This window comes from Hylobates moloch, unplaced genomic scaffold (assembly GCF_009828535.3).
Source record: "Hylobates moloch isolate HMO894 unplaced genomic scaffold, HMol_V3 SCAFFOLD_15, whole genome shotgun sequence".
In the NCBI taxonomy this organism is placed as follows: domain Eukaryota; kingdom Metazoa; phylum Chordata; class Mammalia; order Primates; family Hylobatidae; genus Hylobates; species Hylobates moloch.
Window position 1 is genome coordinate 41,719,757 of NW_026652290.1, and position 23,950 is coordinate 41,743,706.

The 23,950-nt window shown below is 46.3% G+C and overlaps 1 long non-coding RNA gene across 1 annotated transcript; it reads right to left on the reverse strand.

Annotated features, from left to right (window-relative positions):
* Positions 1–20,048: 20,048 nt before the first annotated feature.
* LOC116483036 (uncharacterized) lies at positions 20,049–23,856 on the reverse strand. Its single transcript, XR_004252153.2, has 2 exons — positions 22,693–23,856; positions 20,049–21,421 (listed from the first exon to the last, which is right to left on the reverse strand). It is a non-coding gene; the product is annotated as an uncharacterized LOC116483036 (long non-coding RNA).
* Positions 23,857–23,950: the final 94 nt, after the last annotated feature.

Consider the following 23,950-nt stretch of genomic DNA (forward strand, 5'->3'; position numbering starts at 1 on the left):
TTTTGTTTTTTTTGACAGGGTCTTGCTGTCACCCAGGCTGGAGTGCAGTGGTGCAATCAGGGCTCACTGCAGCCTTGACATCCCTGCTCAGGAGATCCTCTCACCTCGGCCTCCTAAGTAGCTGGGACCACAATTGAGTACCATTAATTAATTTTTTTTTTTTTGAGATGGAGTCTCACTCTGTCGCCAGGCTGTAGTGCAGTGGCACAATCTCAGCTCACTGCACCCTCCACCTCTTGGGTTCAAGTGATTCTCCTGCCTCACCCTCCTGAGTAGCTGGCACTACAGGTGCCAGCCACCATGCCCAGCTAATTTTTATATTTTTAGTAGAGACAAAGTTTCACCATGTTGGCCAGGATGGTCTCGATCTCTTGACCTTGTGATCCACCTGCCTCGGCCTCCCAAAGGGCTGGGATTACAGGTGTGAGCCACTGCACCTAGCCTAATTAAATTTTTAAATTAAAAATTTTTAATTTTTAAAAAAGTATTTTTGTAGAGACAGGGTCTTGCCCTGTTGCCCAGGCTGATATTGAACTCCTGGGCCCAAGTGATCCTGCTACTTCAGCCTCCCAAAGTGCTGGGATTATAGGTGGGAGCCACTACACCCAGCCAGTATGGGTCTTTTTTTGTTCATTGGGCTACATATCCTTCAAACTGGGTCCTTAAGTTTTATCATTCATTGAAAATGGGCCCTTGCAATATAGAGACTCATTTCCTCTAGTTCTGGGAAATTATCTCGTGATTTTTGTTTGTTATAAATAATGTTCTCCCTCCTTTTGTCTATTCTTTCTTTATGTACTTCAATTTGTCAGATACTCATTTAGATTGACTCTATCTCTTTTCTCCTTCTTTCTGTATCTTTTTTTGTTGAGGCAGAGTCTCGCTCTGGCACCCAGGCTGGAGTGTAGTGGTGCCATTTCAGCTCATTGTTTTGCTTTTCTTTTTTTGTTTTTGTTGTACCTTCTGGGAAATTGTCCTCAACCTCATTTTCCAGTTCTTCTATTAAACTCTTCATTTTTGCAATTATTTTTTTAAATTTCATAGAGTCTTCCTTGTTCTCCATTCCTTTTTTATAGTCTCCTGCCCCATTGTTATGGTGAATATTTTGCCCTTAGTTCTCTGGGGATTTTTATTATAGATTTTAGAAAAGTTTTCTTCTACTTCGTTTGTCTCTGTTTTTGTTTTATTTTTCCATTGTCTTCTGGTTGTTTCTTTTGGTCTCTGTCTTTCCTAAAAAGGCATTCTCTAAGTGTCCTGAGATACAGCATGGTCCATTCATATTTCAAAATGAATCTCTAAAAAGTGGATGGAATTTGTGTGGGCATGCACTGTGCTTGTTGATGGGAGGTTCTCATAGTGGGGACAAGGTACTTAGCTGGTATTTTTCATGGAGGGAGCCCCAAATGTCAACATATGTAGGTCATTTTTCTTGAACTAGGCACTTTCCCCATTGTGTTAGCTTGTTCTCACATTGCTATAAAGAAATACTTGAGACTAGGTAATTAATAAACAAAAGAGGTTTAATTAGCTCACAGTTCTTTAGGCTTTTGTATTAGTCCATTTTCACACTGCTGATAAAGACATACCTGAGACTGGGCAATTTACAAAAGAAAGAGGTTTAATTGGACTCACAATCCATGTGGCTGGGGGGCGGGGGTGGTGGTAGGAGGGCCTCACAATCATGGGAGAACACCAGGAGGAGCAAGTCACATTTTATGTGGATGACGACAGGCAAAGAGAGTTTGTGCAAGGGAACTCCTCTTTTTAAAACCATCAGATCTTGTGAGACTCATTCACTATCATGAGAACAGTGCAGGAAAGACCCACTCCCATAATTCAATCACCTCTCACTGGGTTCCTCCTATAACACATGGGAATTGTGGGAGTTCAAGATGAGATTTGGGTGGGGACACAACCAAACCATAGCATTCTACCCCGGCCCCTCCCAAATCTCATGTCCTCACATTTTAAAACCAATCATGCCTTCCCAACAGCCCCTCAAAGTCTTAACTCATTTCAGCGTTAACTCAAAAATCCACAGTCCAACATTTCATCTGAGACAAGGCAAATCCCTTCTGCCTATGAGCCTGTAAAATCAAAAGCAAGTTAGTTACTTCCTAGATACAATGAGGTACAGGCATTGGGTAAATACAGCCTTTCCAAATGGGAGAAATTGACAAAACAAAGAGGCTACAGGCCCCATACAAGTCCAAAATCCAAAGGAGCCATCAAGTCTTAAAGCTCCAAAATGATTTCCTTTGACTCTGTGTCTCACATCCAGGTTACGCTGATCCAAGAGGTGGATTCCCATGGTCTTGGGCATATCCGGCCTTGTGGCTCTGCAGGGTACAGCCTCCCTTCCAGCTGCTCTCATGGGCTTTTGTTGAGTGTCTGTGGCTTTTCCAGGCACATGGTGCAAGCTGTTAGTGGATCTACCATTCTGGGGTCTGGAGGATGGTGGCGCTCTTCTTACAGCTCCAGTAGGCTGTGCCCCAGTAGGGATTCTGTGGGGGGGCTCCAACCCCACATTTCCCTTCCACACTGCCCTAGTAGAGGTTCTTCATGAGAGCCCCGCCTGTGCAGCAAACTTTCGCCTGGACATCCAGGCATTTCCATACATCCTCTGAAATCTAGCCAGAGGTTCCCAAACCTCAATTCTTGACTTCTTTGCACCCTCAGGCTCAACACCATATGGAAGCTGCCAAGGCTTGGGGCTTGCACCCTCTGAAGCCACAGGCCGAACTGTCCCTTGGCCCCTTTTAGTCATGGCTACAGAGGCTGGGAAGCAGAGCACCAATTCCCTAGACTGTACAAGCACGGAGTCCCTGGGCCTGGTCCACAAAACCATTTTTTTTCTCCTAGGCCTTGGGGCCTGTGATGGGAGGGGCTACCATGAAGACCTCTGACATGCCCTGGAGACATTTTCCCCATTGTTTTGGGGATTAGCATTTGGCTTCTTGTTACTTATGCAAATTTCTGCAGCCAGCTTGAATTTCTCCTCAGAATATTGGATTGTCTTTCCTATTGCATTGTCAAGCTGCAAATTTTCTGAACTTTCATGCTCTGCTTCCCTTATAAAACTGAATGCCTTTAACAACACCCAAGTCACCTCTTGAATGCTTTGCTGCTTAAAAATTCCTTCTGCCAGATACCCTAAATCATCTCTCTAAAGTTCAAAGTTCCACAAATCTCTAGGGCAGAGGCAAAATGCTGCCAGCTTTTTGCTAAAACATAACAAGAGTCACCTTTGCTCCAGTTCCCAACAAGCTCCTCTTCTCCATCTGAGACCAGCTTAGCCTGGAGCTTATTGTTCATATCACTATCATCATTTTTGTCAAAGCCATTCAACAAGTTTCTAGGAAGTTCCAAACTTTCCCACATTTTCCTGTCTTCTGCTAAGACCTCCAAACTGTTCCAACTTCTGCCTGTTACCCAGTTCCAAAATTGATTTCACATTTTTGGGTATCTTTTTAACAACACCCCACTCTACTAGTACCAATTTACTGTATTAATCTGTTTTCATGCCACTGATAAAGACATACCTAAGACTGGGCAATTTACAAAAGAAAGAGGTTTAATTGGACTCACAGTTCCACGTGGCTGGGGGGCCTCACAATCATAGCAGAAGGCAAGGAGGAAAAAGTCATATCTTACATGGATGGCAGCAGGCAAAGAAAGATTGTGCAGGGGAACTCCTCTTTATAAAACCAACAGATCTTGTGAGACTCATTCACTATCACAAGAACAGCGCAGGAAAGACCTGCCCCCCCATAATTCAATCACCTCCCACCAGGTTCCTCTCACAACACATGGGAATTGGGGGAGTTACAATTCAAGATGCAATCTGGGGCCAGGCACAGTGGCTCATGCCTGTAATCCCAGCACTTTGGGAGGCTGAGGTGGGTGGATCACCTGAGGTCAGGAGTTTGAGACCAGCCTGGCAACATGGTGAAACCCCATCTCTACTAAAAATACAAAAATTAGCTAGGCGTGGTGGCATGCGCCTATAGTTCCAGCTACTCAGGAGGCTGAGGCAGGAGAATCGCTTGAACCTGGGAGACAGAGGTTGCAGTGAGCTGCTATTGCACCACTGAACTCCAGTCTGGCAACAGAGTGAGACTCTGTCTAAAAAAAAAAAAAAAAAAAGAGAGAGATTTGTGTGGGGACACAGCCAAACCATATCAGCTTTACAGGAAACATGGTGGTATCTTCTTCAGGGGAGGCCTCAGGAAGCTTCCAATCATGGTGGAAGGCTAACACATAGTAGGCTGTCTCACATGACAGGAGCAGGAGCAAAAGAGAGATGGGGGAGGTGCTTTTATTTTATTTTTATTCTTATTTATTTTATTTTATTTTTATCTCATTTTCATTTTTATTTTTATTTTTTCAGACAGGGTCTCTGACACCCAGGCTGGAGTACAGTGGTGTTATCATGGCTCACTGCAGTCTCCACTTCCCAGGCTCAAGTGATCCTCCTACCTCAGTCACCCGAGTAGCTGGGACCATAGATGCATGCCACCATGCCTGGCTAATGTTTGTGTTTTTTTGTGGAGATGGGATTTTGCCATGTTTCCCAGGCTGATCTTGAACTCTTGGGTTCAAGCAATCCACCTACCTTGGCCTCCCAAAGTACCAGGGTTACAGGGGTGAGCCACCACACCTGGCCTATCACGCACTTTTAAATGAACAGATCCCATGACAACTCACTATTATGAGGACAATACCAAGTGGATAGTACTAAACCATTCATGAGATATCCACCCCCATGATCCAGTCACCTCCCACCAGGTCCCACCTCCAAAACTGGGGATTACATTTCAACATGAGATTTGGGTGGGGTCATACATCCAAACTGTATCATTCTGTCCCTGGCTTCACCCAAATCTCACATCATTCTCACATTGCAACATACATTCATGCCTTTCAAACAGTTCCCCAAAGCTTGAGAGTGAGTTAACTCATTCCAGCATTAACTCTAAAGTCCAAAGTCCAATGTCTCATCAGAGACAAGTAAAACCCTTCCACCTATGAGCCTGTAAAATATTTTAAAAAGTTAGTTACTTCCAAGATACAATGGAGTATAGGCACTGAGTAAACCTTCCCATTCCAAAAGGGTGAAATTGGCCAAAAGGAAGGGACTAGAGGCCCCATGCAAGTTCAAAACCCAGGAGGGCAGTCATTAAATTTTAAAGCTCCAAAATAATCTCCTTTGACTCCATGTTCCACAACCAGGACACACTAGTGCAAGGGGCGGGCTCCAAAAACCTTGGACAGCTCTGCTCCTATGGCTTTGCAGGATTCAGCCCCAAGAGTTGCTCTCCTGGGCTGGTGTTGAGTGCCTGCAGCTTTTTCAGTACATGTTGTAAGCTGTTGGTGGATTTACCATTCTGGCACCTGGAGGATGGCAACCTTCTTTTCACAGCTTCTCTATGCAGTTCCCTGCTAGAGACTCTGTGTGGGGACTCCAACCTCACGTTTCCCCTCTCCTCTGCCCTACTCAAGGTTCTTCATAGGGGATCCGCTCCTGCATCAGGCTTCTGCTTGGACACCCAGGCTTCTCCATACATTATCTGAAATCTAGGTGGAAGCTTCCAAGCCTCAACTATTGCACTCTGTACACCAGAGGCTTAACACGACATGGAAGCCACCAGAATTTATGGCTTGTACTCTCTGAAGCAATGGTCTGAGCTGTACATGGAGCCCTCTGAGCCATGGTAGGAGCTAGAGCTGTAGGGAGCAATGTCTCAAGGCTGCTCAGGGCAGTGGGACCTTGGGCTTGGTTCACAAAACCATTCTTCCCTCCTAGGCCTCTGGTTCTGTGATGGGAGGGACTGCTCAAAGGTCTCTGAAATACCTTGAGGCCTTTCCCCCTTCATCTTGGATATGGGCACTGGCTTCATTTTAATTATACAAATCTCTCTGCTTCTCTTTTAAATATAAGTTCCTGGCTGGGTGCGGTGGCTCACACCTGTAATCCCAGCACTTTGGGAGGCTGAGGTGGGCAGATCACGAGGTCAAGAGATCGAGACCATCCTGGCTAACACAGTGAAACCCCGTCTCTACTAAAAATAAAAAAAATTAGCCAGGCGCGGTGGCGGGTGACTGTAGTCCCAGCTACTCCGGAGGCTGAGGTAGGAGAATGGCGTGAACCTGGGAGGTGGAGCTTGCAGTGAGCCAAGATCGTGCCACTGTACTCCAGCCTGGGGGACAGAGGGAGACTCCGTCTCAAAAAAAAAAAAAAAAAGTTCCAACTTTAGATCATTTCTTTTCTCACACATATGAGCACAGGCTGTTAAAAGCAGACAGGCAACATCTTGAATGCTTTGCTGCTTAGAAATTTCTTCCACCAGGTGCCCTATGTCATCACTCTCAAGCTCAAAGTCCCGTAGATCCTAGGGCAAGGGCGCAACGCAGCCAAGTTCTTTGCTAAGTCATAACAAAAGTGACCTTTGCTCCAGTTCTCAGTAAGTTCCTCATTTCCATCTGAGACCTCTTCAGCCTAGACTTCACTGTCCATATCACTATCAGCATTTTGGTCACAACCATTTAACCAGTCTCTAAGTCATTCCAAACTTTCCCTCATCGACCTGTCTTCTTCTGAGCCTTCCAAACTGTTCCAATCTCTGCCTGTTACCCAGTTCCATAGCTGCTTGTACATTTTCAGGTATCTTTATAGTAATGTCCCATTCCTTGGTACAAATTTTCTGTTAGTCTATTCTCACGTGCTATAAAGAAATACGAGACTGGGTAATTTATAAAGAAAAGAGGTTTAATTGGCTCATGGTTCTTCAGGCTTTACAGGAAGTATGACAGCATCTGCTTCAGGGGAGGCCTCAGGAAACTTCCAGTCATGGCAGAAGGTGAAGGGGGATCAGGCATCTCACACAGCAGGAGCAGGAGCAAGAGAGAGATTGGGGAGGTGCCACACACTTTTAAATGACCAGATCTCACAGGAACTCACTTGCTATAGTGAGGACAGTACCAAGCAGGTGGTGCTAAACCATTCATGAGAGATCCACCCGCATGAGCCAATCACCTCCCACCAGGCCCCACCTCCAACACTGGGGATTATATTTCAACATGAGATTTGGGCAGGGACATACATTCAAACTATATCACCTACTTTCCTGATTATGCATGTGGGAAAAGAACTTGAAAGTGTTCCCTAAACTTTCAACCAATGCTTCTTTTTTTCTTTTCTTTTTTTTTTGTAGAGTCAAGGTTTTTTACTATGTTGCCCAGGCTAGTCTCAAACTCCTGGACTCAAGTGATCCTCCCTCCTTGGCCTCCCAAAGTGTTTGGATTACAGGCATGAGCCATCATGCCTGGCCCGACCAACACTTCTTATTTTCAACCATCCCTCAGAAACCTGGGGAAATTCAGAGCTAATTGTCTAGACATTGCTCAGCTCTGTGCAACCAGGGCTCTCCCAAGTCTCTTTAGATTTGTGCTTTTTCCATCTTTTAGACCATTTTCCATTCCATTCCAACTTCCAAAGTGTTACTGCTATCTAGTCTGCTGTTTTCTACCCTCGTATTATTTTTATCCTTGAAAGTTTATTTCCTTTTAATCCCATTTACTGTAATTTTAATGGAGCTTTGGAAGAGAGAAAAGATAAAATGCCTGTGTTCATTCAGCTTCATTTAATGTAAAATCTTCCTCCCAACTTTTCAATTACTGAATTAAATTCTAGATAATTCAGTCTCAAATGCTCCTCCTTATAAGTTCTGCAAGGCATCAAGATGATGTTTTCTCCATATTGACCACTGCCCACCCCTAACATTTATTTTCCCCCACCATCTTTAAAAAGAAACAATAGGCCAGGCACGGTGGCTCACGCCTGTAATCCCAGCACTTTGGGAGGCTGAGGCAGGCGGATCATGATGTCAGGAGATCGAGACCATCCTGGCTAACATGGTGAAACCCCATCTCTACTAAAAAGATACAAAAAAATTAGCCAGGTGTGGCGGCAGGCACCTGTAGTCCCAGCTACTTGGGAGGCTGAGGCAGGAGAATGGTGTGAACCCAGGAGGCAGAGCTTGCAGTGAGCCAAGATTGTGCCACTGCACTCCAGCCTGGGCGACAGAGCAAGACTCTGTCTCAAAAAAAAAAAAAAAAGGAAACAATTAACTCACAGAACTTCCTGGGCCTTTCTTTTCAGGCTTATAATCTGGGTTTAGGGCTGCTTTACAATGCAAATAATTAGCCTAAAAAGGTTCTAATTTGTATCTTCTCTCTCTTTTTTTTTTTTGAGATGAGTGTTGCTCTTGTTGCCCAGGCTGGAGTGCAATGGCACGATCTCGGCTCACTGAAACCTCTGCCTCCCAAGTTAAAGCGATTCTCCTGCATCAGCCTGCCAAGTAGCTGGGATTGCAGGCATGCGACACCACGCCCAGCTAATTTTGTATTTTTAGTAGAGATGAGGTTTCTCCATGTTGGTCAGGCTGGTCTCGAACTCCTGACCTCAGGTGGATCTGCCTGCCTCGGCCTCCCAAAGTGCTGGGATTATAGGAGTGAGCTACCGTGCCCGGCCTGTATCTTCTTTATAGATGTTCACCTAAGGAGAGCAATATAACTCAGTGAGGTGTTTGTTTGTCAAAGGAAACTAAAGAGGAGAAATAAATATTTAACAGACACAATTCTATTTATCACAGAGTTATAATTGGTGAGTTCCAACTTTTAGACTCTATGGCTGCCACTAGCCACATGTGGTGATTAAGCAATTAAAATGTGTCCAGTGTGAATGAAAAATGAAATTTTATTTTAAAAAATACTTCATTACTTTACATTTAAATCTAGAGTGATACACAGTGGCTCACACCTGTAATCCCAGCACTTTGGGAGGCTGAAGTGGGCAGATCACCTGAGGTCAGGAATTTGAGACCAGCCTAGCCAACATGGTGAAACCCAATCTCTACTAAAAATACAAAAATCATCTGGGTTTGGTTGCACGTGCCTGTAATCCCAGCTATTCAGGAGGCTGAGGCATGAGAATTGCCTGAATATGGGAGGCAGAGGCTGCAGTGAGCCAAGATGGCGCCACTGTACTCCAGCCTAGGTGACAGAGCAAGACTCCGTCTCAAAAAAAATAAATAAAAATAATAGATAAAAAAATTTAAATTTAAATAGCCACACATGGCTAGTGGCTACCATATTGGACAGCAGAGCTCTAGAGTCTCACAGAAATTTTCCTTTTTTTCATTTCATAGCATTTTCTGTAACATGAGGGGATTTAACATTTGAGCTTGCTTTCACTGAAGCTATGCACTAATGTGTCATCTTAGTCCACTAGTGTTGCTATAAAGAAACACTTGAGGCAGGGTAGACTGAGTGCGGTGGCTCACATCCGTAATCCCAGCACTTTGGGAGGCCAAGGCAGGTGGATTGCCTGAGCTCAGGAGTTCAAAACCAGCCTGGGCAACATGGCGAAATCCCATCTCTACTAAAAACACAGAAAATTAGCCAGGTGCGGTGGTGGGCACCTGTAATCCCAGCTACTCAGGAGGCTGAGGCAGGAGAATTGCTTGAACCTGGGAGGTGGAGGTTGCAGCAAGCTGAGATCATGCTGCTGCACTCCAGCCTGGACGACAGAGCGACACTGTCTTGAAAAAAAAAAAAAAAAGAAAAAAGAAAAGAAATACTTGAGACAGGGTAATTTATAAGGAAAAGAGGTTTATTTGGCTCACAGTTCTGCAGGCTGTACAGGAAGCATGGCACCAGCATCTGCTTCTGGTGAGGCCTCAGGAAGCTTCTACTCATGGCAGAAGGCAAAGAGGGAGCTGGCGTGTTACATGGTGAGGGGGAAAGAGAGAGAGGAGGAAGTGTCAGGCTCTTTTTTACAATCAGATCTTGTGGGAACTACTGGAGTAAGAATTCACTCATTACCATGAGGACAGCAGCAAAACATTCATGAGGGATCAGCCCTCATGACCCAAATGCCTCCCGCTTGGCCCCACCTCCAACACTAGGGATCATATTGTTACTGAGAAATCAATAGGCTCACTGCCCAAAATGCACTGAGGCCAACACCATGGTGTGTCCGGAATTGGTGGGTTCTTGGTCTCACTGACTTCAAGAATGAAGCCACGGACACTCGCGGTGTTACAGTTCTAAAGGCGGTGTGTCTGGAGTTTGTTCCTTCTGATGTTCGGAGTTTCTTTCTTCTGGTGGGTTCGTGGTCTCACTGGTTCAGGAGTGAAGCTGCAGACCTTCGCAGTGAGTGTTACAGCTCTTAAGGTGGCCTGTCTGGAGTTGTTCGCTCCTCCCGGTGGGCTCGTGGTCTCGCTGGCTTCAGGAGTGAAGCTGCAGACCTTCGTGGTGAGTGTTACAGCTCATAAAAGCAGTGTGGACCCAAAGAGTGAACAGTAGCAAGATTTATTGCAAAGGGCAAAAGAACAAAGCTTCCACAGTGTGGAAGGGGACCCGAGCAGGTTGCCACTGCTGGCTTGGGCAGCCTGCTTTTATTCTCTTATCTGGTTCCACCCACGTCCTGCTGATTGGCAGAGCTGAGTGGTCTGTTCTGACAGGGCGCTGATTGGTGCGTTTACCATCCCTGAGCTAGACATAAAAGTTCTCCACATCCCCATCAGATCAGTTAGATACAGAATATCGACACAAAGGTCTCCAAGGCCCCACCAGAGCAGCTAGATACAGAGTGTCGATTGGTGCATTCACAAACCTCGAGCTAGACACAGGGTGCTGATTGGTGTGTTTACAATCCCAAAGCTTGACATAAAGGTTCTTCACATCTCCACCAGACTCAGGAGCCCAGCTGGCTTCACCCAGTGGATCGCGCACCGGGGCTGCATGTGGAGCTGCCTGCCAGTCCCGCGCCGTGCACTTGCACTCCTCAGCCCTTGGGTGGTCGATGGGACTGGGCGCCATGGAGCAGGGGTGGCGCTCGTCGGGGGGGGGGCTTGGGCCACACAGGAGCCCATGGAGGGAGTGGGAGGCTCAGGCATGGCGGGCTGCAGGTCCCGAGCCCTGCCCCGCGGGAAGGCAGCTAAGGTCCGGTGAGAAATTGAGCGCAGCGCCGGTGGGTCGGCACTGCTGGGGGACCCAGTACACCCTCTGCAGCCGCTGGCCTGGGTGCTAAGCCCCTCATTGCCTGGGGCGGCAGGGCCGGCCGGCTGCTCCGAGTGTGGGGCCCGCCAAGCCCACGCCCACCCGGAACTCCAGCTGGCCCGCAAGCGCCTCGCTCAGCCCCAGCTCCCGTTTGTGCCTCTCCCTCCACACCTCCCTGCAAGCTAAGGGAGCCGGCTCCCGCCTTGGCCAGCCCAGAAAGGGGCTCCCACAGTGCAGCAGTGGGCTGAAGGCTCCTCAACTGCCGCCAAAGTGGGAGCCCAGGCAGAGGAGGCGCCGAGAGCGATGGAGGGCTGTGAGGACTGCCAGCACGCTGTCGCCTCTCAATGGCACTAGCTTTTGAGAAAAGAAAAGCTTTGGCTGGGTGCAGTGGCTCATGCCTCTAATCCCAGCACTTTGGGAGGCCAAGGTGTGTGGATTGCCTGAGTTCAGGAGTTTGAGACCAGCCTGGACAACGTGGTGAAACACCATTTCTACTAAAAATACAAAAAAAATCAGCTGGGCGTGGTGGCGCACACCTGTAATCCCAGCAACTTGGGAGGCTGAGGCAGGAGAATTGCTTGAACCCAGGAGGTGGATGTTGCAGTGAGCTGAGATTGTGCTACTGCACTCCAGCCTGGGTGATAGAGCGAGACTCTGTATGGAAAAAAAAAAAAGCTTTATTGCAATTCAGCTGGCAAGGAAACAGGAGAAATGCTCAAATCTGTCTTGCCAAGCAGGGGTTTGGGTTGAGTTTTATTTTTATTATTTATTTATTTAGAGACAGAGTCTTGCTCTGTCACCTAGGCTGGAATGCAGTGGCGCCATGTCAGCTCACTGCAACCTCTGCCTCCCGTGTTCAAGTGATTCTCCTGCTTCAGCCTCCTGTGTAGCTGGGATAATTTTTGTATTTTTAGTAGAGATAGGGTTTCACCATGTTGGTCAGGCTGGTCTCGAACTCCTGACCTTGTGATCTGCCCACCTCGGCCTCCCAGAGTGCTAGGATTACAGGTGTGAGCCACCGCGCCTGGCCTGGATTGGGTCTTATAAGTATAGGGTAATAAGGTGTGATCTGATTAGATCTTGCAATGAGATGATGCCGGGAGGCATGATCTGACTGGATCCTGCCATGGGGTGATGCCACAGCTCAATCTGATTGGATCCTGGATTCTGCCAGGCAGTGTGGCTTCTTAATTTAGTCCCTGTTCCTTTGAGCATTTAGGTTCCCCCTGGGGTTGCAACGCTTGGTTCCTTTGAGTGTGCTCTGGTTACCTGACCTTTAACCTGGGCGTCCATGGCAACCAATAAACAACTCACAACTTTATTACATGATAATTGAACCAGATTGCTCTGATGTGGTTACAAAAGTTCAACCTGAGATTTGGAGGAGACCAATATCCCAACTGTATCATGTCCATAGACTACATATGTTATAACATAATTGAGACATGAATAGTTTTACACAGATTTTGGTAATTAGGGGGTAGATTAAATAATACGGTAATCAACACATACTTAAAATCTAGAAGAAAAAATACGTTAACATCAATAGGTGTGATGAAGTGAAAGAGGAAAGGACACAATATAGTCTGGTGAATAACAATCGGAAATCGGACAGGATAAGAGGATGTCCTGCTCTTACTGGTTCAGTGGTGGCTGAACATGCACAGAAAACATTTTTAGGTCAAATCCTGGGTTCTCAGAAAGAACGGTGTAATTTGTACCTTGGGAAGATTCCAGTTTATGAAGGTCCTTTTAATCGATCAAAATTCTTTTCTTTCTGCTTAGGAGCTTATGATTGAAATAGAATGCAGATTCTGTATCAACTGAAGATCAGTAACCTTTCAGAGCTAATTAGAGAACATTCCAAGGTTTTGTCCTTTGATTTAATACTATTATGGTGTAGGGGTTCTTAGTATAGGTTCTCTGACTTATAAAGAAATCAAACAAACTGGTTGTAAAATAGGGAAAGAATTTGGAATAGGACAGGGCCATTTGTACATTCCCTACTGTAATTTTCCTTGCACATGTGCAGACTCACAATCATTGCCATTTGTTATGATTTTTCGATTCTTGTGTGTGTGTGTGTGTGTGTGTGTTTTGAGATGCAAAAAGAGCTAAAAAGGAAACCTAAAATTTGCTTTTCCCTGCCTAGTTCTATTCCCTCATCTCTCTTGGCCTCTCCTTGTCCTTGTTTCTCCAGAGAGGAATGCCTGGCCTGGGTGCAGGCTGGAAAGTCTTGGGAGGGTACTCTGAGGAGCTGGATGCTAGCTAGACTTTTGTTGGAGCCTTTCAAATATGTTGACATAATATAAGTACAGAGATAGGGAAATGCAAGCAGAAGTTGGGTGAACTGCCCTAGACGCCTAGATGACAGACGGATGAGTGTGCTGTCCCTATAAAAGGGGATGCCAGGGGACCCTCCTCCTCACTAACCCCTGAAGCAAGTGCTTTCTAAGGCTGAATTCTAACTACACCACACACCAGGAGGGCCCCGTGACTTGGGTAGGGAAGAGGGTGGTGGTTGTGTTGGCTGTAATTTACTTTAAAATATGTTAGCACAGGCTATCAAATGACATATATGTGCATGCTCACTGGTTTCAATCCACATGCCAGAGACAGCAGCAGATACCCTAATCCCAATAACAAATGCACACTCCAGGAGCGGTAGAGCACCTGTAATTAAATGCCTACACTTTTAGCCGGGGGTGGTGGTGTGCGCCTGTAATCCCAACTACTCAGAAGGCTGAGGCAGGAAAATCACTTGAATCCTGGAGGCAGAGGTTGCAGTGACCCGAGATCCCGCCACTGCACTCCAGCCTGAGCGACAGAGCAGACCCTATTTCAAAAAAGGCAAAAATGCCTATGCCCCAGCTGTCTTTCTCTCCAATCAACGACAAGGATTTTGTTAATTATCCCAAGGGATGTTAGAAGAGTAATTTTATTGGCGAAATTCATTGCATTCAAGAAGGTAGGTTGGCTAAAATTGGTTGGTAGGCTGGGCATGGTGGCTCACGCCTGCAATCCCAGCACTTTGGGAGGCCGAGGTGGGCAGATCACCTGAGGTCAGGAGTTTGAGATCAGCCTGGCCAACATGTAGTCTCTACTAAAAATACAAAAATTAGCTGGGTGTGGTGGCAGGCTCCTGTAATCCCAGCTACTTGGGGGGCTGAGGTAGGAGAATCACTTGAACCTAGGAGGTGGAGGTTGTAGTGAGCTGAGATCGCACCACCGTACTCCATCCTGGGCAACAGAGCAAGACTCTGTCTCAGAAAAAAAAACAAAGAACAAACAAAACAAAACAGGCCAGGTACAGTGGGTCACGGCTGTAATCCCAGCACTTTGGGAGGCACAGGTGGGTGGATCATGAGGTCAGGAGTTCAAGACCAGCCTGACCAAGATGGTGAAACCCCGTCTCTACTAAAAATACAAAAATCAGCCAGACATGGTCGTGGGCACCTGTAATTCCAGCTACTTGGAAGGCTGAGGCAGAGAATTGCTTGAACTCAGGAGGCAGAGGTTGCAGTGAGCCGAGATCAGGCCACTGCACTCCAGCCTGGGTGATAGAGTGAGACTCTGTCTCAAATAAAAAAAACACAAAAAACAAACAAAACAAAACAAAAACCCAAAACATTGGTTGGTAGCAAGGCCTCTGTCTCTCCCCCTCCTGGAATGGCATTTGAGGCTTGACCTAAATGGGTCCATGTCCAGCTTCTGACTCAAAGCATTCTGGTTGCCTGGTGCCAACTATGAAGTTACTTCTAGGATATAGTTACATTTTTACTTTGAATAAACATTTAATGCAAGTTGTGGTCAAAGACCTGAGACTTCAGGAGCTTACAGAACAGGATATAGGGTTATCTTGGGCTCTCTTTCTAATAAATGAGTTTTAATTTTTTTTTAATTATTGTAGGTACATGGTATATATATTTATGGGGTACCCTTTTTTGGGACAAGGTCTTGCTCTGTCACCTTGGCTAGAATGCAGTGGCATGAACATGGCTCACTGAAGCCTTGACTTCCTATGCTCAAGTGACCCTCTGGCCTCAGTCTCCTGAGTAGCTGGGACTACGGGCACATGCCACCATGCCCAGCTAATTAAATTTTTTTTTTTTTTTTTTAGAGAAAGCGTCTTGCCATGTTGCTCAGGCTGGCCTCAAACTCTTGGGCTCACATAATCCTCCTGCCTCGACTTCCCAAAGTGCTGGGATTACAGTTGTGTGAGCCACTGTGCCCAGTCTCTAATAAATATTTAATACATGTTTGAGTGTGCTGCAAAATTTAAGAGACTTGCTTCCATTTTAACAAATTAACTCTTTTGAGTATACGGTGGTGATGAAAGGCATATCTACACCCTCACTTATTTCAAACCACTAGTAGCTACTGACATTTAGCAAAAAGAACCTAGTGGTTACACATAACCAAACTAACTGTTTGTTTGCAATAGAGATTCAATGTGGAGAGGTCATTATTTCTGAGTTGCTGTCATCCTTTACTGGGGTGCTTGCCTCTCACTGTGCTTAGAAGAATGCTGGAGAAGGTCCTTCAGTCTGCAGGATATGAAAGCAATTTCAGAATTGCAGACAGAGGTGAGATATGTCACAGGTATACCCAGGGCCAGGGTTAGAATAACCCAGAGGTGATTATAACAGTTGCTATTTAGAAGGTATGCCCAGGACAAGCCTGAGGTAGGTGTATGACTTAGGTTACTTCACTTAAGCCTTATAATATCTTAGAGAGACATAGGTATCCCTGTGAAGAAACTGAAATTGTAAGAGATTAAGGAACTTGCCTGTGGTTGCATAGCTAGGAGCTAGGCAAAGATTTCTGAATCCATATCTGCCTCCTTCGAAGCGCATGTTATTTGGATGATGGCTCTAATCTTTATTGAAAGTAATGCTAAGGAAAAAAATAGATGCCACTCTCCTTCCATTAATAAGACTGAAACCAACTTAAACTGTTCATTAATGGAAAAAGCATTGAACTGAGATTCAGAAAAGCCTAGGAGCAAATCCTGGTTCTGCCATGTAGCAGATATGTGATATTGGCAAGTTTCTAAACTTTCCTGTGGGCTGAGTTTTCTCATCTGTAAAATGGGACTAATTTTAATTTTCTTTTAGATTTATTGTGAGAAATAAGTGAGACACCTGTTGAAAGTACAAGCACAGAGCTTAGTATATAGTAGTCCTCCATCAGTGTTCTTTTCCCTTGGGGGAAACTCCTCCTACTATGACATAAAGCCAGGAACCAGCATTTATTTATTTATTTTGAGACAGTCTCGTTCTGTTGCCCAGGCTGGAGAGCAATGGTGTGATCTCAGCTCACTGCAACCTCCACCTCCTGAGTTCAAGCAATTCTCATGCCTCAGCCTCTCAAGTAGCTGGGATTACAGGCGTCTGCCACCATGCCCGGATAATTTTTATATTTTCAGTAGAGACAGGGTTTCACTGTGTTGGCCAGGCTGGTCTCAAATTCATGACCTCAGGTGATTCGCCCCACTCGGCCTTCCAAAGTGCTGGGTTTACAGGCATGAGCAACCGCACTGGGCCTCCAATTTTTTTTGAATCCCAGGAATTTCTCACAGTGCTAGTCTGTTGAACATATTCAATGGCTGTTTCTTGACTTTGCAAATCCCTTGAAACTTGTTAGCTTATTCCTGGGCTTCTTGTGACTGATTTTGAGCGTGCTTTGCACCCATTGGATGGAAGGCACTGTGGCAAAAGGTGTGAACACACACAGAGGGCTCCTTCATTGCTTGTTACCTTACAACTGAGCTGTCAGAAGTGGGAGAAAACCTGCAGCCTGGGCCAATGATCTGCCCTTCACAGGATTCATGTTATAAGAGGAAATACAAAATCATGCTTTAGACAAGTAATCAAGCTAGAAATGTGAGCCAAAAGTCAACGAGGAAAATGCGATAGCAGTTTTCAAAAGGAAATCAATAATATCAAAAGCATACATTTTAAAAATTATTTTAAAGATTAAAAAACTGAATCAATGAAAAACCAAAAAACAACTACATTTAGTAGGTATCTGGACACTAATAGAAGCTTGTAGGTAATGTGACAATTTAATTAAGAACTAAAGAGTATTATGAGCCGGGTGTGGTGGCTCATGCCTGTAATCCCAGCACTTTGGAAGGTTGAGGCAGGAGATCACCTGAGGTCAGGAGTTTTGAGACCAGCCTGGCCAACATGGTGAAACCCCATCTCTACTGAAAATACAAAAATTAGCTGGGTGTGGTGGTGCATGCCTGTGGTTCCAGCTACTTGGGAGGCTGAGGGGGGAGAATCACTTGAATCCGGGAGGCAGAGGTTGCAGTGAGCTGAGATCGTGCCACTGTACTACAGCCTGGGCAACAGAGCAACAGAGTCTCAAGAAAATAAAAATAAAATAAAAAGAGTATAAATTATGAAAGAAAACCAGAAATGCCTTACCATTGCTTTTTTATATTGGGTCTAACATTTTCAGAATATTTAGTTTTTCTTCCCCATTTCTCTCTCCTTTTCCTTCTTCCTCCTCTGCATGTATGAAGGGAAGGGAAGGGCAAGGGGCTGGTGATTGCTGTCTGGAACGGCTGACATGGGCAGGCTGGGCTGCTAGGACAGAGACCTAGGAGCCAGGTCCTGGATCTAGGAAGAGAGGTCCCGGCCCAGCACCACCTCTCACCCCCAAGTGGAAGTAATCGTCACATGGATAGGCTTTGTGTGTGCAGTTTCCTTCACCTGCACAACAAGGGATTTTGGGTACTTCTCGCCAAACCAATGATGAGTTAGGCCAGTCACCTGCCAGCTGAGTTCAGGTTAACTACAAGCAAGTGCTGGCAGTGAAGTGTTGAATGAGTGGTGTGCTTTCATCTCTGAATGCTTGCCATCCCACCGCAGGACATGCAGTGTGCTCGTCTTTCTATGACCTTTCTCAGATGGCCAGTCAGCATGTGAGGGGGACCACAGCAGGGAGATGTCACTGCGGTTTGGGTGCTCTCAGAGGAGAGAGGTGTCCTAGAGGTTTGGTCTACCTCTCAAGGTTTTGCCAAGGTCTAAGGGCCTAATATCTTATCTTAGGGCCAGGGAGTATGTTTAGTCGGGTATTTGTACCCTGGATAGGAGAGCAAAAGTATCTTTGAAGGTCATTTTCTCTTTCTTTATTTTTTTGAGATGGAGTCTCACTCTGTTGCCTAGGCTGGAGTGCAGTGGCGTGATCTCAGCTCACCGCAACCTCCGCCTCCCGAGTTCAAGCGATTCTCCTGCTTCAGCCTCCTGAGTAGCTGGGATAACAGACGTGCGCCACCATGCCCAGCTAATTTTTGTAGAGACGAGGTATCACTATGTTGGCCAGGCTTGTCTCGAACTCCTGATTTCATGATCTGCCTGCTGTCCTCCCAGAGTGCTGGAATTACAGGCATGAGTCGCCACACCCCACCTTGAGGGTCCTTTTCTCTTCTCTCTCCTTTTTTTTTTTTTTGTTTGGTAGAGATGGGGTCTCACTATGTTGCCCAGGCTGGTCTCAAACTCCTGGCCTCAAGTGATCCTCCTGCCTCAGCCTCCCAAAGTGCTGGGGTTACAGGTGTGAGCCACTGTCCTTGGCTTCTCCTTTTTCCATCTTTCAACTACAACAAAATATTTATTTTATTTTATTTTTATTTTTAATTTTTATTTTTTTGAGATGGAGTCTCGCTCTGTCGCCCAGGCTGGAGTGCAGTGGCACGAACTTGGCTCACTGCAAGCTCCGCCTCCCGGGTTCACGCCATTCTCCTGTCTCAGCCTCCCATGTAGTTGACACTACAGGCGCCCGCCACCACGCCCAGCTAATTTTTGTATTTTTAGTAGAGATGGGGTTTCACCGTGTTAGCCAGGATGGTCTCAATCTCCTGACCTCATGATCCGCCCACCTTGGCCTCCCAAAGTGCTGGGATTACAGGTGTGAGCCACCGCACCTGGCTAACAAAATATTTTCAACACCCTACCAATCCTGTTCCCTGTCTTCTTACTGCTAAAGAATAATTTCCAAAAAATTAAAAGTATGATTCTCATTGTAAATATAAAATGAACATGGATCAAAGATTTTATTCAACTCATTCATTAATGATGGAATCAGTAAGACGGTAAGATTAGTTCAAAGGAGAATTCAAAGAACAGATATATAGGTATAGACATGGATATTAGTCAGGAATGCCGAGTGAATTTGCTAGTGGAAGCAAAACTAATTAATATTCTATAGGATATCTTTATGGACCAAAGTTTATTTGCATTGCTTTGGACAAGAGTCATGCGCATTATGATCTGTTTTCTACAAATTACCTTTTGAAGTATTCAGTGTGGGGTGGGCACGGTGGCTCAAGCCTGTAATCCCAGTGCTTTGGGAGGCCAAGGTGGGCGGATCACCTGAGGTCAGGAGTTCAAGACCAGCCTGGCCAACATGGCGAAACCCCGTCTCTACTAAAAATACAAAAATTAGCCAGGAATGGTGGCATATGCCTGTAATCCCAGCTACTCAGGAGGCTGAGACAGGAGAATCACTTGAACCTGGGAGGTGGAGGTTGCAGTGAGCTGAGATCGCGCCACTGCATTCCAGCCTGGGCGACAAGGGCAAGACTCTGTCTTAAAAAATATATAAATAAATAAAATATAAAGTATTCAGCGTTTTCTGTATATTCATAGTATATTAAGAAACATCGCTGGGTGCAGTGGCTCACACCTGTAATCCCAAACTTTGGGAGGCAGAGGCAGGTGGATCACCCGAGGTTAGGAGTTCGAGACCAGCCTCACCAACACGGCAAAAGTCTGTCTCTACTAAAAATACAAAAAAATTAGCCGGGCATGGTGGCGTGCACCTGTAGTCTCAGCTACTCAGGAGGCTGAGGCACGAGAACCTGGGAGGTGGAGGTTGCAGTGAGCAGAGATCATGCCACTGCACTCCAGCCTGGGCAACAGAATGAGACTCTGTCTTAATTAAAAAAAAAAAAGAAAAGAAACATCACCACATTTTCTAAAACATTTTAGTCACTCCAATACATAACACACTAAATTATAAATCCCAGGTGAGTGTATGCATATTCATAAATTTTGCTGAATCTTACTTTATATTTTATTCGAGACAGGGTCTTGCTGTCACCAGGCTGAAGTGCAATGGTGCCATTATAGGTCTCTGCAGCCTTGACCTCCTAGGTTCAAATGATCCTCCCACCTCAGCCTTTGAGCAGCTGGGACTAGAGGCATGCATGCACCACCACACGTGGCTAATTTTTACATTTTTTGTAGAGATGGTGTCTCACCATGTTGCCAAGGCTGGTCTTGAACTCCTGGCCTCAAGCTATCCTCCTGTCTCTGCCTTCCAAAGTGCCGGGAATATAGGTGTGAGCCACCATGCCTGGCCTGACCTAGTATTTCATCCTCCTTAGTCTAACACTTTAGAATCCATTCCCATACACAGTTCTCAGCTTCTTTGCAACACATATTGGCAAGACTTTCCAGCTTTCGTGGTATATAATCTATTTCCATCCTCCCCTTCTCTGGCTGACCTTGTATTTCTCCTTCTGGGCTCTGTAGCGAGTTTATTCTTGTTATGGTCCTGGAGTCAATAAGGTGCATCAGGGGTAAGTTTGGAGGAGAACAGGCATCCAGGTGGGAGGCAAAGGCCCCAGTGAAGTCTTGAAAGGTCTTAGTGTAAGTGAAGGCTAATTTCCTTGCTACAGGGGAGGTGGGGCTGCTTCTGTATACAAAGGAGCCTTGAGATTTGGGAATTCGGCTTTGTCTGTGTCTGTCCAAATGTTCTGATCACAAGTCTATGGTCCTACTCCTTCCCGATCAGTGTCCTAATCTTAGCAAGAGAACTTGCTGAGGTTGACCACTTAACCTTTGCCACAATTCTGTAATCTGTACAATTATATTTAGTATCTGAAGATGAACTTAGTCTGTCCTGTGCCTATCCCAGATAAATGGTTCTTTGAATTTCAGCATATCTGTACCTTAAAATGAGAATTTAATACTTCATGCTTATCTTTTCCATTGTTTAAAAACTCTCCAGGGCAGTCAGAAACATCCATTTTACTCTACAATCTTTATAATTATTACTGTTGCCATAGCAATCAAGTGCAACAGCAGCAAAAGCCCCCAAAGCTTTGTGGTCCATCTGCCCCTCACACTATTCCCAGTGCTAACTGGAGTAATCCTGCTGCCCTCTATGCCACGGGTTACTAGCATCCCATTTGTTCCCTATGCACGCACGAATCTGTGGGTAACCCAGTCAGAATCCCATAGTTGAGGAACTGTGTTTCCTGGGGTCACTCTGCTATCAGCCAGGGTCTTGGTAGGAAATGCAGTCCATCTCCAAAAGGTTGAAGAGACTTGTTGCTCAACAGCTGTGGGCAGAATTACAGAGGCAACTGGATTAATTCGCTAGGACGGCTGTAAGAAAGCACAAGAAGCGAGGTAGCTTAAACAACAGAAATATATTATCTCCCAGTTCTGGGAGCTAGACATCTGAGATCAAAGTTGTTGGCAGGGAAGGATCTGTTTCAGGCCCCTCTCCCGGCTTCTGGCCGTTCCTTGGCTTGTAGCAGCACAAGTCTCATCTTCTCATGGTGTTCTCCCTGTGGATTTGTCTTCCCAAATTTCGTCTTTTTGTAAGGACACCAGTCATTACGGATTAGGGGCCACCCTAATAACCTGATCTTAACTAATTACATCTGTAATCATCCTTTTTTCAGATAAGGTCACATTCTGAGTTGCTGGGAGTTAGGACCTCAACATATGAATTTGAGGAGACATAAGTCAACCTGTAACACCATCAAGGGTGATGAGCACATAGAGATGGGCAACAGCGGGAAGTGGTTAGGGCTCTGCTGGATTTTCTCCACCTGCTCCTCCATATCCCCTCTTCACCCTCCACCTTGTTGTGCGCCTGGGAGGCTGACTGCCGCAGACTGCAGTCTGTGCTCCCTTGCCTCCTATTGGCTTCTATTTGATTTGGGTAATGGCACAGGCAGGAGCTTCGGAGGTGGGAGAGAGATAATAGAAACACAGTACCTCATAGTGCCCTCCCATGCCTTCCCAATGACTTTCATATCCCTCTCCGTGCTTCTGTCATATTTAATATTTGGCAGATCAGAGCTGAATAATGTTTAAAACATGGGTGAGCGTGTGTGAACCCTTTCAGAAGTTTTTTGAACATTTAATAATAATGGCTGATGTTCACTGAGTACTTACTTTGTGTTCTAAGTACTTACTACAGTATGCTCTTGATAGTTCCTACAAGGGAGGCACTATGATTATCCTAATTTTATAGTTGAGTAAAGGGAGGCTCATTGAGATTGGTATCTTGCCCAAGGTCAAGATCACACAGCTAATTAGCAGCAGTTGCAGGATTCGATTTGGGGCTGTCAGCCACCAGAGGCTGCTCTAAACCACAAGGTCATCTGTGCTGATCCATTTACCAGACATGACCTCCCCTACTTGACCTCCTGTCAAAGTCATACTCAAGTTCTGATCTAGCAACAGCTGTTGTGGGGCTTTCTCAATTCCCTCCCCCAAGAACTGACCACGCGGTCTGCGCATTGCTCTCTGCTCACTGCCCCCCCTGCGTGGGCTCCTGTTAGGAAGCCTACCGCTCTTTTCTGCCTCATTTTCCTACCTGTGAGTTCTTCAGGGCAGGAAGGTCTCCCAGTTCATCTCTGCGATTCCCGGGCCTGCCAGTGTGTCTGCGCGGGAGGTGCCAGTGAATGTTTCTGGAAGGAATGTTTTCTTATCGTCCCTGGCTGTTCCATATGCCCTGGTGCACCCTAATGGTCCCGACTACCACTGACTTCCTTCCTCAGTTTCATTCAGTGGCTGTTAGTGGCTGCCAGTCCCGGACCATGCTCTCCTGGCCTCTGGGTGGGCGTTCCTGTCCCCCGCCCACAGGGTTCTTCTCCGCCAGGTCTGGTCAGGGTTTCTGAGCGGCTCCCTTCTGGGGGCGCTTCCCTCAGTTCCCAGGCGTCCTGGGCGGTCGGGATTGACTTTACTTCCACTTTTCAGTTCTGTCCTAGTTATCAGTCACGTTTTGTCAGGGATTCCTTTGTCAAAACCCCAGGGATGTTTTGATGGGCTTGTTCTTTTCTTCTTTTGCTAAGTAGGGTGTTGAATGTAACTGCCTCCCTGTGGAGATCGTTGGAGGTCCCCCAGCCTGCGCCAGGCCAGCCACCGTGTGTCTGCTTCCACAACATCCTTGAGGAAATACGCATTTAAAATCCGACCTCTACATTCCCCGTAGTTTCTCTTCACATCGCCTACTCCGTATTTTCCAGCTTTTCAATTTCTCTCAGAACAAAGGTTTTATTTCTGGGCAGGGCACCGACGGCGGTGACCCTAATATCGGTACCTCCAGGCCACTTGAGGGACGTCCAGAGCTGAGTCTGGTCTGACGCTTTCTTTAGGATCCCAAACATCGCTGCCGCCTCCGCAGCGCCGTCGGATCCCTGGGGAGAGCATCCAAAATGTGAACCAAGTATCAAAAACATTGGAATATAACTGTTTTTAATTCTTATGCTATTTTTTGGTTATTTGTAATTTTTGTTGTTGTTGCTATTTTAAACCCAGCGCACTTAGGTTTTCTGGCGTGCATTCTGCCCCCCGCCCCCTCGGTGCGGAAAAATGCCCTCGGTGGGGCAACCTGCAGCTGCGAGAAGAAGGCTTTTTCCCTGTCCCTCCTCCACGTCTCAGGTCGAGGTCAAGGACCGCGGCTCTCCCGAGTTCCCCCTGGGAGCGCGGCGGAGCGGGAGAGAGGGAGCCTGGCGCAGGATTGGACTTCCTCCCTCCACTCCGGAACTGCGCGCCGGAGCGCCTGGGACGCGGAAACCCGGGAGGCGCCGCGGGAGCCGCGGGGTGGGGGCGGTCGGGGGCGGGGCCGGCGG